We start from the raw sequence: 12,888 nt of genomic DNA, 5'->3' as shown, positions 1-12,888 counted from the left end.
GATCAAATGAGATATTTATAAACCACTTAGCGCAGTTCTTGGCACAGAGTAGGTACTATAGAAATGTTAGCTATATTATTATTATCTACTTCATATTGGTATTAATTAATATTTTTAATCTTTGAAACATCATGGAGAGAAAGGAAAGGTTCCTCAGTATTGGAGAAGAGCAAATGTCCTAATTTTCCAAAGAGGTAAGAGAATGGATTTTGCAAAGTACTTCTACTCTTGGGAAAATTATTGAATGAATCATTAAAGAGATGGTAAGTTAACATGTGGGAAAGGAAGCTGTGATTACTTAGGGCTGGTATGGTTTCATCAAGAACATATGATGCCATATTAATATAACTTCTTTTATTTAAATAATTCTTAGACTAATGAATCAGGGAATGATGCAGGTTATCTATTTTTTTTTGGTAAATCACTTTATTAAATATCTTATCCTTGTGGGGAAGATAAAGAAATGTGGCCTAGGTGATAGTATAGTTAGATGAATTAAGAACTGGTTGAAAGCCCATACCCAAAGAATGGTCACTAAAGTCTTGATGTCAACTTGCAGGGAAATCACTAGTGTATTTTGTAGCCCTGCACTATTTGACATGTTTATCAGTGACTTAGATGAAGGTGTAGATGGCAAGTTTATCAAATTTGCGGATGACATCAAGCTAGAAGGCATAGCTAATACATTAGATTACAAAATCATGGTACAAAATAATTGCTAGCATGAATATGGTGCTTTAAAGTTTGCAAAGCATTTTTACAAGTATTATCTAAGGGAAGCTACAATGGATAGGGCTCTGGCCTTGGAGTCAGGAGGACCTGAGTTCAAATCTGGCCTCAGACACTTAATACTTACTAGCTGTGTGACCCTGGGCAAGTCACTTAACCCCATTGCCTAGCCCCACCTCCAAAAACAAAACAAAACAAGTATTATCTCATTTTATCTTCATAGCAATTCTTGGCGTTACGTGTTATTATTGTTCTCATTGTGTAAATTAGGAAACTGAGGCAGACAGAAGTTAAGTGACTTGACCAGGGTCACAAAGATAGTAAGTGTCTGAGGTTTGATTTGAACTCACGAATTCTGGACCCCAAGTCTAACACCTGATGCACTGACTCTTTGACCTATTTTGGCAGATTAGAAAAATCAACCAAATATAGTAAGATAAAGTAGCAGCAGCTGGGGAATTGGATCTGTGATTTTATTAACATAAGGAATTTCCACTTAGGGAACTCCCTCTACCAATACAGGTAGGTATTTGCTCTGAAACTTACATGTGTGCATTGAAAAGTTAAATGACTTCTACCTACATAACAACCTGTATCCAAAGCCAACTCTTTATTCACTAGGCAATACTGGCTCTAATGATATTTAATTGGGATAAACATAACCTCTTACAATTTTTTTTTAAAAATCAGCTTTATAACTACAATAGGGGAGAGAAGTGGCTAGATGGTAGTCGATATGAAGATTTGAGGGTCCAAATGGATTGCAAGATTATTCGGGATCTAGATTATATCATGGCAGACTAAAAAGCTTCTATGACTATAGGATGGCTGAGTTTAAGAGAGGCATGGTATCCAGGCGATACTTCTGCTGTCATATCACGGATGGAATATTGCATTTGGATTTGGGCACCAGAGTACACAGAGCTCATTGACATGCTGGAGAGTATCCAAAGGAGAGTGACCAAGAAGGGAAGGGAAATGGAGATCATACCACATGGGGACATTTAGATGAGAGGACACTGAGCAGAGGGAGGGACATGATAACTGTCTTCAAATATTTGAAAGGCTGTCCTGGGGAAGAAGGATTACATTTTTTCTGCTTCCCCACAGAGAGAAGAACTTGGAATAATCAGGAGATGGGTACAGAGTCGGATTTCAACAGAGCACAATGGAAAACTCATGCCAGGTGAGCTCTTTAAAAGTGGAACTTGCTACTTCAAAAGTGGAAATGGATTCCCCTCTTACCCTCAGAAGCTAGGAGGCACAGTGGTTACAGTCATTCCCCAAATGATGGACATCTGCTTTGTTCCCAGTTCTTTGCTACCACAAAAAGGGTTACTATAAACATACTGGCTTTTCTTTTTATTAATAACCTCCAATAGGGAATAGGTGGCATTACTTACTAAGGGAAAGGGTGGCATCTAAGCAAGAGTAGATATAGGGAGTATAATATTATTTTACTTTCATCTTCTCACTAATTTTTCCCACTAATGAGCTCTCCTTAAAGATGTGCATATATGATAACTAACATTTTTATAACTTTAAGATTATGTCAATCTCATTTAATTTTCACAACAATTCTGTAAGGTAGGTTTTATTCAGTTGTTTTCAGTCATGTCTGACTCTTTGTGACCTCACTTGGGGTTTTCTTGGCAGATACCATTTCCTTCTCCAGCTTGTTTTATAGATGAGGAAATGGAGGCAAACAGGGTTAAGAGACTTGCCCAGGGTCACACAGCTAGTAAATATCTGAGCTGGATTCAAACTCAGGTTCTCCTGATTCCAGGCCCTGTGCTCTAGCCACTGTACCACCTAGCTACTGAGAGGAAGAAGTAGCTTCTTCTTTACCTTAAACTTGTGCTCCACTGGGGACCCAACTGGCCAGTTCCAGTTGGGCAATGCAGATCCATCCTTCCTTCCTTCCTTCCTTCCTTCCTTCCTTCCTTCCTTCCTTCCCTCTTCTCCATTTTTCCTCTACCTCTGTCCACATAGGGATTCATACTCTTACTCTTACCTGCTGGTGTTCTGCCCAAAGCAATATAAATTTTGATCGCTGAAACCTTGAAAGATATCTTGGGGTTTACAGGCTACATTTCTTTTTTAAGGACCAGGCCTTAAACCCAAATCCTTTGGCTCTCATTGATTGGCCAACAATAGGTCCCAGCCCAAGCCCCACCTGGTCACTGTTTGGGCCCAGATGGCTCCTAGCAAGTGTAAATAGCATTTGTTTCTGTTTTGGTCAGAAACCCCGAGGGTCCTCCCCTCTCAGATAGATTTCATATTTTTGACTAGGTAAAAGAGGCTATTCTTTGCCTCATTTCTCACTGAATGGGCATTGCCTCAGACGAACTGAGACCTGGGAAACACCTTAGCTTAAAAAGGTCAAGGTCCCCCATGGCCATCTCCAGTCATTCTGATCTATATCTTGCTCCTGGACCTAGATGGCTCTGGAGGAGACAGTAAGGCTGGTGACTTTGCACAGCCCTGCTTCACCTAAATCCAGTTCATTCACAAGTCATGACTTCACCTTCCTGATGTCATGATCCTTTTCGAGAATGGAGGAGAAGCAAACAACAAACTTGTGAAGAGGATTGTAGCCTCCTGCAGGACAGGGCTAAGAGAATCCGAGATTCTCTTCAGGATACTGAGCAGCGTCATGTGTGAATAGATCTTCACTAAAATCTTAAAGTTGAGGGATGAGGAAAAGGATGACAGTCTCTTTATAAAACTCTGGTCCACTCAGCCTCTTGTTTTCAGGGGGATCAGGGGCAGGGCATTGGAAAGTTTGGTTTTTCCCTTAGGCAGGAACTCAAGAAGCACATGTGTGGAAAGCAGCACTGAGGGTGGGAATCATCCCCCAAGCCCTTGTGGCTACAAACAGCTGGATCTTCCCTGGAAGATAAGCAGCTTTGTAGGGATTACGCATTCTGGGGAGGAACCTGCCTCACAGTCCAGAAGTCCAGTTCTGAGCCTGGCTCAGTGCCATCCTGGAAACTGGCACCAGTTGGGACTTAATAGCAGGCAAAGGCTCTAAGAAAGTCACATCATGGACCTTTTTCTTTTAGAGAATGACGGCAGAAAAGAAGAAACAGGATGACTCGTTTTTATTTTCTTGGAAAGAAAATTCCAATTGGCAAGACTCTTGCTCTGCCTCATAAGGGGTGAGGGAGGCCGAGTGCCCACAAAAAGCCTCAGATGGATGGATCCAGGCCCTCCCTGACACTCTGTCCCAAAAGCAGTGCCCCAAAAAAAGGGTGTCCACTTCTTCCTAGCAATGCCTTGGCTCTCCTAGAGGTTCCTGGACTTGACTCTAGATAGCTTTTCTGCCCCTCCCTACCTGGCATCTCACGGAATGGGAACTTGTGTGAGTTGAGGAATTTTAAATTAAAACTTTGAAAGGGAGAGAAGACGCAGAGAAGAGATGAGAACAATGCCAAAAAAATAGGGAGAGGGTGGATGTGAATCTGATATCATGAGGCCTGGGAGAAAAAAAAGAAAGATGTTTGCTTTAGACAAAGAATTCTTAACCTGAGGTCCATTAACTTGCTTTTCTAAAACATTTTGATAACTACATTTCAATGTAACTGGTTACTTTTGTGATCTTATATGTTTTATTCTGTGTGTTTGAAAACATTATTTTGAGACAGGGATTTTGAGAAAGACTTCTCCAGACTACTAAAGGGGGTCCATCACACACACACACACACACACACACACACACACACACACACGAGTTGTAAGCTCTTGCTGTGGAAGCTTTAGCCCTGGCTCTCTATTGTGGAGCTGTCCCTTCCTATGTGTTTTATCTCACCCCATTATTATGCGAGTTCCTGCAGAGCAGAGATTGTCTCACTTTCACATTGTATCCCTAGCATTTAGCTTAGCACTGGACACATAATAAACACTTGATGAAATCTTTTTCATTCATTCACTCATTGGTCCAAATAAAAGCAAGAATTCCATGGACACCATCAACAGCATCAGAAAGGCAATGATTCTCTTCTTCCCAGAGCTGCAGTTCTATTAACTTCACCTATTGAGTCTTTTCCCAACCCCAGTCTCTACAGAGGTGCCCCAGATCAGTCAGGTTCATCTCTCACTTGAGTCTCAGGTTCTTCTGGATGCCAAAACTTTCTCCCAGGCAAAACAGATCACTGACATTTCCTTAGAAACAGGTTGCAACAAGAAATTATCGATGACTTCCCTCCCTCAGGATCACTTAAAGTTCTCAAATATGCATTTAATTTAGATTTAATAAAGCAACGATTGTCCATTTGTTAATAGCTGCTTATTAAAAGCATGTTTTTGGCTGGGTGTGTAGGCTGAGAGCGCTGGGGCCCCGGCGGTTCCCACCTCCACCTCCTTCCTGACAACCCATATTGTTTAGGTGTCTCCAAAGGAGATTTTGTTCACTGCTGTTTATTTCAGGTAAAGGACACACCCAGAGCAACTCTCTCTGATTTTCGTTCTAGTGATGCACATAGAGCTGTTTTGCTCTCCTGAAACAGTCACAGATTAGAAATCCTTTGTTAGACATTCATGTATCCATTAAATGCTTTGATTCTGCTATACAACCTATTCACCTTTGTCCTCACAAGTGGTCACTCTCATAAGCCTTGGCTTTAAGACTGTATTCCTAAAGAAGGATGTCTGGAGGACAGTGTCATGGTTAATTAGGTGTTTAACAAAGCTTTTTGAGGAGGCCTATAAAGAAGAAAGAAGAGTAAGGAAGGAGGAGTCATGAAATCCTTTGACATTTGAGGGCTATAGCTGAGGATTTGTCATTGGAAGCCAGCAGGTTGCTAACGTCGTCACAAATTCTCTGAGTTTTTCCTAGGAGATTGCATTCAGTTTTTATCATTTTACCTGGGGTTCCAACCTCCAGCATCTGGGAGGCTGTTATACATATAGTGATTGAAGGCGAAGGTTGCTGTCCTTGGAAGGGTTTGGGTGCTAACTAACTAGGGAAGGAGAACATGTCACCCTTTCATGACCAGTATATCTGGTGTCCAGGCCAGCGTGGCAGACAGGCCATCTGGGAGGTGATGATATCCTACTTTCACTGCCGTTTGGGAATTAAGAATGTCCGGATGGTTATTTGGGTTTTGTTGTTGTAACTGTTGTTGTTTGGTTGTTTCAGTCATGTCCAACTAACTCTTCCTGACCCCATTTGGGGTTTTCTTGGCAAAGATACTGGAATGGTTTGCCATTTCCTTCTCTAGGTCATTTTATAGATGAGGGAACTGAGGCAAAAGGGGTTAATTGAGCTACCCAAGGTCATACTGCTAATGCTTGAGGCCATATTTGAACTCAGGAAGATGAGTCTTATTGACTCCAGGCCCTGTGCTCTATCCACTGTGCCACCTACCTGCCCTATTGAGGTTTAAGAAGTGTGTAAAAAGTTTAGAAAAGAAAGGCAGCATGGTGCAATGCAAAAAAAAAAAAAAATGGATCTGGAGTCAGAAGACCTGAGTTCAAATACTAGCTCTACCACTTGCCACCTTTGTGACTTTGGGCCAATCATTTAATCCTTCTGGACCTCAGTTTCCTCATTTGTAAAATGATGAGATTGTACTAGATTGCCATTAAGGTCCCTTCTAGTACTGGTCTATAATCCCATGTAAATGTTTGCTCTTACTATTATTTCTCCTGTTTCTCCCTCCCAGTGCACATTTAACACATACTGAACTCACATTAGGTGTTCAATCAGTATCTGTTGCCTGATGAAGAAGAACGCCTTTTAACGAGCATATCAGCATTGAAGGGACAACAGGATTTTGCTCCGTGTCTTGGCAATGAAAGTAGCATTTGATGACTGGTAGTTCCATTTTTCTGGGCGAGGTCAGATAGCTAGGCTTAAAGATATAGGCTGTCCTTGGCTCAGATAACTTGGAGAAAGCTGAGGAAGGAAACAAGCATTTATTAAGCGCCTACTAGGTTCCAGATATGGTCTTAAGCACTTTAGAAATATTATCTTATTTGATCCTCAACAACAATACTGAGAGGTAGGAGCTATGATTATGTCCATTTTAGAATGAGAAAACTGAGGCAGACAGAGGTTAAGTGACTTCCCCAGAGTCACAAGGTCAGTGTTCAAAGCTGCATTTGAACTCAAGTTTTCCTGATTCCGATCTCAGTGCTCTATTCATTAGGCCACTTAAGCTGCTAACTTGGGTAGCAAGCAAGTTGAGATCACTTATAAAGCAACATTTTTAGGAGTTTGTTTCTAAGGAAAAGGAGCTAATGGAGGTTAACTCTTCCCTAAGAGCCCCAAGTTATTATTGGAGGATTTGCCTAGCATTGAAGCTTCATTTCCTGGCTTGTACCCAGTGGTCACAGTCTCTTTCACCTTAACCTACTTGGCCCATGGAAGATCCCCATAGATAACTTGCCAATTTAGATGGAAGCATGTGGACATACACCAACTATTTGCCAGGCTCTCACTGGGTCAGCTCCACTTCTCTGATACTGGTGCCTAGCAAGTGGACAACAAATTGAATTAAAGAAACCAGGGTTGGCTTGAAGAGTAGAAAGAGGAGAAATAGTAGATATGAGAACCAAGGCTAAAGACCAAGGCAGTCCACCTGGTAAAGATTTATTTGCTCTGGTTAATGGGCCTCCTTCTGTCTTGAAATGCTAGAGGGAGTTAAAAGGAATTCTGAAAGGTTTATTTTGGGGAGGGCTTGAAAATGCTCCTTCTTTCTTTCTGTTTTTCTTTTTAGACAACTTTGCACAAGGGGCAGGGCTCCTGCCAAAAGCCCTCGTAATGCCCCTCTTTGGGGACTGGCTTTATCCGCTCAGCTGTCCCTTGTAAATTTATTCCTGTGTGAGATTTTTCCCAAACCGTTCATTCCTCCGCTTACCTCAGGCAGCTGGAATGCAGAAAAAAATAGGTTTTTTTTTTTTTTTGGGTGTGTGTTTGTGTGTGTGTGTTTTCAAGAATGTGCCTTTTGTGTGCTGGAATGAACTGGGCTAAAAGTAAACAAAACATGCGTGTGTGCTGATGTACATAGATGTGGACATCAACAGCCACACCAAGGCCTAGGTAATGGGACTTGGTGGACTGTGGGAAGGTCAATCATCACTGAAACTCCCTCTTGCTCCAAGGAGATTGTCCTCGAGTGGAACTCTGGGTCCTGAGTCTGGGCCCTAGCCAGAGAAATACCTCATTGAGTTGTTACCACAGCAACATCACAGTTTGAGTATTTAACTGAAATTGAAAGCACGGGCCGTTTAGAGCCAGGAGCTGCTTTCCAGCTGCACGTGTGCAGGAGCGGGTAGGGAAGGAATGTTGGGAACTTTAAATTCCCTCTCTCCCCCCCACCCCAACTCCCCCCATCCTCACCTCAGGGTTCATGGGTTCCATAGCAGGTGAGGAGTGTGGAAAGAGCCTACGGTGGCCATTTATTTGTGTGTTGAATTTGCATTCGGGACTGCCCTAGGGAACAGTAGAAGATTCCTTCCCTGGCTCTCTAGGTGGCCTATTAGCTAAAGAGCTGATGGACCCTGAGCAATATGCTGGTAACCTATTTACAACACAGTGTGTGTAGTGGGATGAATGCTCAGCTGGGGAGTTTGGAGGCCTGGATTCTAATTTTAGCTCTGCCACTAATTCACTGTGTGGAATTAGGTAAGTCACTTAACTTTTCCAGACCTTCGTTTCTTCAACACTAAAATAAAGAAGTTGGCTTAGATCAGGAGTTCTTAACCTTTTCTATGTTGCGGACCCCTTTGGCAGTCTGGTGAAGCTTTTGGATCCCTTCTCAGAAGAATGTTTTTTAAATAATTGAAGAAGGTGCTAAATTTCAGTTAAAACAGTGAAAATCAAGATAGGCGTTTTCTTCACCCAAGTTCATAGACTCCCTGAAATCTACCCCTGGTCCCACCATGGAATCCAGATTGTGAATTCTCAGATGAGAGAGTTTCTGAGGTTCTTTCTAACTCTGTTACTGTTAACACACAATGGATATAATAACTATACTCTGCATACTTTGGTATCTTTCTTCTCGAGTATCTTGTCACAATGCGTGAGACTCAGAAGGAAATTCAGTATCCCTGAGTTACTAGATGGAGACCACTTAGGCATCGAGCTGTTATGGAATAATAATAACTGATATCAATATAGTAGAAGTCTCTTCACAACAACTCCCTGAAGTAGCAATGAAATGACTTATCCATGGTTACATAGCTAATAAGTATCAGAGCTAGGATTTGAACCTTTCTCCTAGACTAAAGACAGTTTTCCAATAGGGTGTCACAGGGATTTGTTTGACCTTGTGATATTCAACATATTCATCAATGATGTGATTGAAGGCATAGATGGTGTTTTCATCAAATTTGCTGATGACACAAAGCTGAGAGGGAGCGATAAACCACTGGATGATAGAATCCAAAAAAAGATCAAATGACTACCATGATGGGATGATCTACAACTAAGGAATTGAAAAGAGATAACAGTAAAGTCCTATAATAGTATTTAGGGCAGCTAGGTGGTACAGTGGATAGAGTGCTAGGCTGGAGTCAGGAAGGCCTGAGTTCAAATCCAACCTTAGACACTAGCTCTATGACCCTGGGCAAGTCACTTAACCCTGTCAGCCTCAGTTTCCTCATCTGTAAAATGATCTGGAGAAGAAAATGGCAAACCGCTCTAGTATCTTTGCCAAGAAAACCCCAAATAGGGTCATGAAGAGTCAGACATGACTGAAATAACTGAACAAAATAATAGCGTTCAAAAGATCATTTGTACAAGTACATAGATTTTGATAGGCATGTCTAGGGAGCAATTTTTGTAGAAAATACCTGAGTTATTTAGCAGACTTCAAATTCAATGGATCTCAACAGTGTGACATGGCAACCCTAAAGTCTGTGATCTCAGTCTACATTAAGAGAAACTGTCCATAATTAGAGAGGAGATAGTCAGGCTGTATTTTGCCCTCCTTAGATGATATTTGGTGTATTCTATTCATTTCTGGCCATCATCTTTAGGAAGGATATTAACAAATTGAAGAATTTCTAAAGAAGGGGGACCAGGAAGGTAGAATTAGTGCAGACCAAGTCCTGTGAGCAGAGGTTAAAGGGAGAGAGACTATAGAAACTAGAAAGGGAAGACTTGGGAGGTGAAAGGCATGGCATTTAAGTATTGAAAAACTTGCATGTATATCATAAGATCACATACAGAGAGGAGGAAGGTACCTTAGAGGTTATTTAGTTCAATTGTCTTATTCTATAGATAAGGAAACTGAGACCCAGACTAGTTTGTTCAAGGTCACATAGTAAGTGATAGAGCTGGTACTTGAACCCAGGATGTCAAACTGCACTCTTTCCACCATACCAATCTCCTTCCTAATAAGAAATCCTATAATAATTAAAGGAAAAAGTAAAATACAAGGCTAGGAGTCCAGACACAATGTTATTTTAGCTGTAGCCCACCTTGATGAGGACTAAGAGCCAAGAGCTCCAGCTGTGCTTAGCTCTGTACATAGTAATTTCTTAGTCACTCCAGAGGACATGAGGTACAGGGGCAGTTAGTCATATTCCCCATCAGAGTCAATCATTCAGTCAATGAGCATTTATTAAACTCTACTATGTGCCGGGTACTCTTTATGCTGTTCTGGTACATATTGCTTTCTCTCATAGTTTTGCAGACAGAATGTAACGTCAAGCAGTAATTAGAATATTTATTTGCTTGTAGACTATTCATCAACTCTCTCCTTCAGGTCTAGGCTTTACCAGTCAATCAAACAACAAGCATTTTTTAAGTACCTATTATGTGCTAGGTGCATTATCTCAGTAATGGGGGGCCATCTCCAGTCATCCTGATCTGTATCTTGCCACTGCACCTAGATGGTTCTAGAGGAGAAAGTAAGACTGATGACTTTGCACAGCCCTCCCTCACTTAAATCCAATTCACTTGCAAGTCATGGCATCACCTTCCTGATGTTATGTTCCTCTTTGAGAAGAAGGACAAACAACAACAATCTCAGTAATACATTTTCTGGGTGATGTGTAATGGTGGTATTTGAGAAACATCTTTCTTGGAGGGGTGAGAGTACTTGGGAACTCTGAGTATTTATTTCAATTTTTATGGGCTTGTAGCCAGAGCTCTTTTCATGCTGAGGCTGGTGGGCCCATGCTAATTTGCATGGTGGCTTTATGTGAGGCTTTTGTGCTGCTTGTGGAAATATCTTCGTTTTGTAGAGTAGTGTGGGTAAATTATTCACCAGCTGTGCTATTTAGTTTTATATTTATGATGTTCTGATGTAATAGAATTTTTTGACAATGATTTGGGAAATAAACTTTGTTTTCTTGTATGTGGACAACTACTTTTGTTGAAAATAGGGATCCCATCTGTTGGTGTAAAGTGTTATATAGTCTTAGTTGGTCAACAATTTGTATACAAATTGTGAAGCAACAGGAAATGCAGAACTTACAAAACTGATTCTTCAATCTTTTGGAATGTACCTCCCTAACCCCCAAGTGAAAGTTATAGAGGTGCAGGTTTTAGTTTTAAGCAAGAAAAAAACTTCCTAATAATTAGAGCTGCCCCAAAGTAGAACAGGATGCCTCTAGAAGTCATAGGAGCATTGATTTTGAAGTGGAAGGGACCTTAGAAGTTATCTCATTCAACCCCACCATTTTATAGATGAGGAAATTGAGACCCAGGGAGGTTAAGTGATTTGCTTCCAGTCACACAGGCATTAAGTATGAAGAGCAGGATTTGAATCCAGGTCCTTGAACTCCAAATCTAGAGCTCTTTCCATTACATCACATCACATCACATGTGGGAAACTTGATGACCATTTGTTGTAGGGATGTTATAGAGGGATTCCTGTTCCCCTAAGGTTCCTTCCGATTCTGAGATTCTGTGAGTCCATGAAGTCCCCTTTCCTACATTTAATTGATAGTCAGTCTGTCAATAATGTCCAGTAATGGGTACCCTATGTGCTCCTACAGTACCAAAAGAAATGTGAGATGTGAAAATCTAGACCTATCTTCACTCCAGATGTTCATATGGACAATTTGTGCCTGACCTGTGGTAGAAACTTCTAAGCTTGTAGTCTGACCAACCACAGCTGGACACACTGTATCTTGACCCGGCATACTGATGTCATTTTGGTCTTCTTTGAGAACAAAAGACAACAACAACCATAACCCTATGTGCAGAATCCAGAATGAGATATTAGGGGCTGGGGAGAGGAGGGGGAGAAGCAGTTGAGTTGGGAAAGCAGAGGACAAACTATGAAGAGACACAAAAATATGACCCAGAGGTCATAAGAGGGTGGAGCCAATACAGTTTCCCTCCATCATCTGCTGTGGCTAGGAAGCAATTTTTCAATTCTATGAGAAAGGAATGTCCTTCATATTTCCTGGTTGCACTTTGTTGCACTCTGTTCCTTTTCCCACCCCAAACAATGCTGAGTAAAGCTGAGTTGCTTTTTTCAGATATGTGAGCTCATAAGCCAATGTGTTAGAAAGAATTTGAATAGGCTGCACAAATATTTATTTGATTTAGAAAGGTAGCATTGTATAATGAAAGGTACAAGACCTGATTTCTCTTCTAGGTGTTCAACTAACTTGCTATATGACCTTGGGCACATCATACAACCTCTCTGGACCTCAGTGTCCTCATTAGAATGAAGTGGTCAGACTAAATAAGAACACTTCCTTGTGCCCTGAGGTCCTCAACCTCCCTCTTCCCCAGTTCCATACTCGCCTAGGACTGACCCTATCCAGGAGTTGGTGGGGAAGGGTAGGTGGGGAAAGGTAGGTATCTGCTGCAGTAGGAATCTGGGCCCTTTTGTGTCACGCTTAGGGGTGATATAAGAATGTTTCTCAAGCCTTAACTGTCACTAAGACTAAGACTAAGAGAAGGTGTTACTCAGGTGAGTATAGAGGCTTGGCTAGGTAAGTCTGGGAAGGGGCTATAAAGGAGATCGATGGGGAAGGATCCTCCCACGTCTTCCTATCACTTTAAGTTTTGGGGGAATGGGTGGGCAAAGCAGTAGGCACTAGCAGAATGAGACCCTCTGATTTCACATGATAGCGTGTCTCAAGTTAGGTGCCTCTAGAAATCCTATCCCCGGAGTTGCAAGTGCCTCATCCCCCAAAGTTTCTTGGTGTCTGTTTTTATGACTTTTATGTGAATACCCATATATGCTG

The sequence above is a fragment of the Vombatus ursinus genome, unplaced genomic scaffold (genome assembly GCF_900497805.2).
Source record: "Vombatus ursinus unplaced genomic scaffold, bare-nosed wombat genome assembly UNPS02014813.1, whole genome shotgun sequence".
Lineage (NCBI taxonomy): Eukaryota > Metazoa > Chordata > Mammalia > Diprotodontia > Vombatidae > Vombatus > Vombatus ursinus.
This window is presented reverse-complemented; position numbering follows the sequence as displayed.